We start from the raw sequence: 5823 nt of genomic DNA, 5'->3' as shown, positions 1-5823 counted from the left end.
GGGTTTGTTTTAGATTTTGAACAAAGTAAATAAAAGTAATTGAAAATATTAAGTTGTAAGCAATAGAGAGAGATATGATCGAGGAATCCTTCTTCGTATATAAGTCGTCAATGAGTTAATATATTCATCTATTCTTCATTAGATTATCACCAACCGTAGAAAAGCAACTAGAGGAGTGCTATTCTCTAAAGTCCTTTGGTCACTGGGTACCGAAGCGCTCGAATACCAGATTCTATTCGTCCGAACCACGAAGTAGTAACATACTCAAGGTGTAGCTTGGTCGAATTCTTTATGTTTTGTGACTTAGGTTAATCCTAGTAGTTAGACTCTTAGTGCAAGGTGCACTTTCTAGTGTTGTTTCTACACGTGATTGCTCCACAGAATCCCTCTGCAAGGTTTCACGTTTTTTACTTGTGTAGGGGTTATTCAACAATTACACGGATATCCTAACCCTTTACTAGCTTTAGACTAATCAATAAACTGATTTAGTTGGCCACCTAGAAAAATCAATCAATCAATCATAATATTTATTCATAGTAGAAATAAACGATAATCATATGAAGAAATCAAAAAAATAGATTCATATATTAAATCGAATCAAGTTTACAACTTAGAATTCATCCTCAATCAATAGGTGTTTATCTACTCATGGATGTAGAATCATCCATGATATACATACGAGAAAAGTTAAGAGATATCGTTACGATTGAAGAATCGCTCTGTGTGTTGTTTCTCCTCTCCAAGCTTTACAATTTCGTGACCTCTTGATGTCATATCCTTTTACATAACCTAATACCTTTTTATAGGTTTACATTGCTTGGTCTTCACGTATTTAGTTCGGTTCAAGAACCCGACCCGAAATAACGAAATAACGACCCCAAACGTGACCTTAGGCCTTCACAAGTATGCGTACCCGTTTTTATACTTGTTAAGTATGCGTACCGGTATGCGTACCTCAAATTCCAGCAGAAATTTTCGGAACTAAGGTATGCGTACCCGTTTGCATACTTTACTGTATTCGATAAAAAGCTTGTTTTGGTCACAACTTTTTCGTCCGAACTCGGAATGACCTCATTCTTTTTGCATTCTTTTTATATTTCAATTATCTTCAAGATGGTGATGAGAAATCCTTAATTTGAATGAGTTAAGATCTGTATTTGGCCCTTCTCTTGATTTTGAGCGTTTTGCTCATTTTCGTCGCACTTCTTCCACTTCTCTTAGACTTGGACGCTTAGATACTTGGAATACTTCTCTTCCTAACTCTTTTTAGAATTTTTTTTGGATGATTCACCTAATAGAGAGAAATAATAGAAAACAAGAGTAATAATACGAAAATATGCAAGAATAATAGCTAAAACAAGTATGCAATGGACACTAAAATCATATGAATTATGCACTTATCAGCGAGAGTTCTTTTGAACTTGTGATTAATGGTAATATCTTTGTGAGGAGTGCGGATGTGGAAGTGTAGGAGATATTTGTGCCTTATGTATTCTTGATGCAAACCGAGATTTCTTGCTTGAAATTGTCTAAACTTAAAGCTGGTATTGTTCTCTAGTGTTGAACCTCATTTGATGAATTCTTGATTATCCTGAAATTTCACCTTTTCCAGTTTTTTTGACAAAAGGGGGGAGAATTATTAAGTAGTATCGTTGTACACCACATATGGCTTTACAGAGCATTATGTGTGGGGTGGGTGGGGGAGGGGTGGTGGTGGTGGTGGTGAATTATTATCTATAGCTTTTGCCTATTTTGCAAAAGTAGTACGTATCACTTGCCGGAGAACATATCACCGTAATACTGTTTCAAAATTGTGGTGCAATTGAATTTTGAGAAAGGTAACAATATTGTGTTTATGTATAACGATTAATGAGTAGAGGGTATTTACCTCATTCTATAAAAGCTCTATCGAGTATTCTCATAAGTTGTTATCGCTATGGATCTTCAATAACAAAGTGCTGAACGAACACATGCAGAACTTTAGAAGCTTGAAGTACAAATAATTCAAGACGTGTGTTGAAAAACCAGGGAAATGAAGCATAGTGGATTGAGATGAAAAGTTTATTTATTGTATCCATATGTATTGAATAGTTTTGTCACTAAAATTAAAAAAGGGGGAGATTGTTAGAGCATTACTCGGTTGAACCCACAAGTTTTGCTATCTCAAGCTTGTTGTCAATGTTAGGCGATGAAAACTATATTTTGATTTTTAGTCTAATAAGTCAAGTTTCAGATAGGTTGGAATTGTAGCTAAGTATCAGAGATCACCCTTGAAGACTGAAGATTAACGAAAAAATTTGGAGAACTTTTGTACCAGGTATGTGAAGACCGAATCATACTATTTTACTCACTATACCATCATTCTATATATTGGGACTATGTCGTATGACTTATAGTATAATTACAAAGAAGATATTTTGATTCAAGCTTTTCTGGTGAAAAATCTCGAAATATGATTTAGCGATTAGATGTTCAAAGGTCCTTGTCAATATTAGTTTTATGAATTAATTTGTGGATCAATTGAAAATCTCCCATGCAAATGATTATATAATTTGAAATGTTTCAAACATCATAAGAGATAAATATGAACTTACTGATATTTTTACTTAGGGTAGGTTGGCGAACCAATTCGCAAACCAAAGATACTTGAGATACAGAAATACAGGAAGGTTGGGGAACCAGTTCACAAACCGCAAGTTCAGTTGGGAATAGTTCATGAACCCGGTTGGCGAACCGTGGTGAACTGAATTTTATAAATTGAACAAATAGGTTAGCAGTTGGCGAACCCAGGTCAACTGAGTTTGTTAGTCTAGTAGGGTTGGCGAACCCGGTTCACGAACCTTACATCCCTGACGTACAATCCATACGGTTGGCGAACCGTTGTACCAACTGTCCTGATAATTTTTAACAGATGATCAAAGATTTATTATTTTAATATGTTTATCATTGCTAGAAATCTCTTAAACAATTCTAAGACACCATTAATTACTTAAACACTTATGTTTTCGTATCATGACTAATTTCTTAGGTGTTTAAATGAATATCAAATAACTTTCAGTTCTTTGGCTAACTTGCCAAACCGAATAGTCATTAAATACAGTTTCATAATTGAACCTATGTGTATAGTCTTTTATTGTATTTTGAAGATTTAATGTGTATACTTGATTCTCAAGTTATCTTATCTTGAATTCTAAGCTAACCCTAGTCTTTGAAAACTATAAATAGAGCATCTCTGTCAACTGGAAAAATAAATCCCTGACACTTTTTGTGCTAGTTGATTCTAGAGTCATCCTCTATTGGCATAATTTTCCTATGTGAAACGTTATTAGGTCTATGTCTAAAAGACTTCGATTTGGGGATTTGTGAAGCCAGATCTAACGATCTTTACCTTGATAGTTCGTGTATCCTAATATTGCTTTTCTATTATCGAGGTTTTCGTAATCTCTTTCAGGCAAGATAAATAGTAATCGCAAAATTCTTTTCGTCCCAGACTTTGTGATTCCTCAATATAGATATCTAAAGACTAATCTTATTTGATCTTTCGAAGTTTACTCTTGAGAGGCGGTTAAGAATCTAAGATGCTCTTCGGGAGTCGTAAATTCCGTATTTGTGAGGTTTGCTAGCTTTTTATATTGCAAACATATTTCCGCACCTTGATCTTTGATTTAAACGGAAATCAAATAGGCTTATGTGTTAGAGGAAGATTAGTATCAAAAGTCTTCACTATGGCTGAAGCAACTCTTAAGCTGTAAAGGACGCCAGCTAAGGAAATCAAGTGCGTAGAACCTTGCGAGGTTCAAGAAACGTAAGAAGCGCGACTGTAACTGAATCACTTTGAGAGTGGATTCGGTCTCAACTACATTCTAGTCCGAAGTCTGATAGTAGGTTAGTGTCTGTAGCGGCTTAATACAATGTGGTGTTCAATCTGGACGAGGTCCGGGGATTTTTCTACTACTGCGGTTTCCTCGTCAACAAAATTTCTGGTGTATTGTATTCACTACAAGAAACTGAGGATTTAGTGACAGTTTTTTCGACGACAATTTAAATTTGCCACCAAAAGCCGTTGTTTGCGGCAACAAAAAAGTTTGACACTGTAAAAATTTATTTGCGATGGACTCTTATAATTATCGCTAAACTTGTCGCTGAAAGTAAAATCTGGGACTAAATAATTTTTTCTCACTGATAATGCTTTTTAGTGAATATTTATGTTCGCCACGAAAAACACAATTAGCGATGACCATAAATATTCGCCGTAGAACCTTATTTTGATGAGAAACTAAATTGTTCGTCGTTAGATATTATTTTAATGACATCAATTATTTCTCGCAAATTCAATTTTGAGTGACGAAATCAAGTTTTGTTGTTGTTCTTTTTTCGCTACACAAAATAAGTTGTCACTGGAAACACATTCTGGGACTAAAATGTTTTCCGTCACCAATAACGTTTTTTAGTAATTATTTTTGTTCACCACAAAAAAAAATGCAATTAGTGATGACGACAAATGTCCATTATAAAAAATTGTTGATGTGAGAAACTATATCATTTATCGCTAAATAGCGCTTTAAAGACATCACTTATTTCTCGCAGATTAGGTTTTGAGTGATGAAGTCAATTTTTATCAACCATTAAAAAATATAGATAAATTTTGAAATATCACTAGGATAATGGTAAAGAAATTACGAAATACCGATAAGAATGGGTCCTCGCCTTCCTTATTGCTCCTTGGATAAATATGTCAGTTCGTATAGGTACGTGTTTTGGAGGAAAGAAGATTTTTAGGAGTTGCCTGTTGTTACCCAGCTAGCACTTCCACACTTTTCTCAATTGAATTACTAGGGGAGTGTCGATCTTTTTTCGATTGGTAGCTCAACTGCACCTCCCTAAAATTTAGTCTAATATAAAACTCTTGGTGGGCCGGGATCATCTGGTTGGGTAGTTAAAATGTAAATCATGCGTTAGTGTTTACTCACCCACCGACTTGGAGTTTCGGGATGCAAAATCACCTCACCGTTGGATTAAATGATTATTAACAAGAAAAAAAGATTTGCCTGGATATTTGATAAGTACCGCATCCAATCTTAACACATGGCTTTTGCCGGGCTCTATATTTAAGCCATCTGTACTTAGAATCAAAAAATCTTATAGGTAAACACATAATCTAGCTTTTCTTAAAAGAAGTCGTATTTGAGTTGAATTAGACTTCCGATTTACTTGTAATCCGAGGTGAAATAGGTATTAGGTATTCAATATTTGGTTCTTTCCTATAAAATCACAGGTGTTATCACGAAAATTATTAGAAAAGAATTATAGCACAGAGTTTGGGAGATTAATTGAAACGATTCCGCACAGAGTGAAGCACTTGATTTACTCTCAAGAGCAAATACAGGTTAGTCAAATTTAGTTTTTGTATTCTCTATGAAGTTGACACGCTATAAATCTCCATGGTTTCTTTTGTTCATGTAAATTTCATTTTAATCAGAATTATTACTTTATGCGAAATTTCTAGTTGCATTACATATTGTTATCAAGATTCTATGATTTCTGTACATAATTATCAAAAATATTAAGTAAGGCAGTTTGTTTTAGGGTTTGTTCATGTTTTATTAGTGAGTTATTTTAGGTTTGCAAGTCTATTTTATGTAAGTTTATCTTATGGTCAAGTGCCAATGTATGTCAAAAATCGTGTTAAGTTTGTTTGTCTACTGTGTAACTTTTAATTTATAATATAAGTATCAAGTTTTTATTATTTACTTGCCTTATTATTTTTATTTATTTTCTGAAACATGTTTTATCACATGTTCTTAGACATATTGTATTTATTTT

The sequence above is a fragment of the Papaver somniferum genome, chromosome 6 (assembly GCF_003573695.1).
Source record: "Papaver somniferum cultivar HN1 chromosome 6, ASM357369v1, whole genome shotgun sequence".
In the NCBI taxonomy this organism is placed as follows: Eukaryota; Viridiplantae; Streptophyta; class Magnoliopsida; order Ranunculales; family Papaveraceae; genus Papaver; species Papaver somniferum.
Note: the sequence above shows the minus strand (reverse complement) of the source record.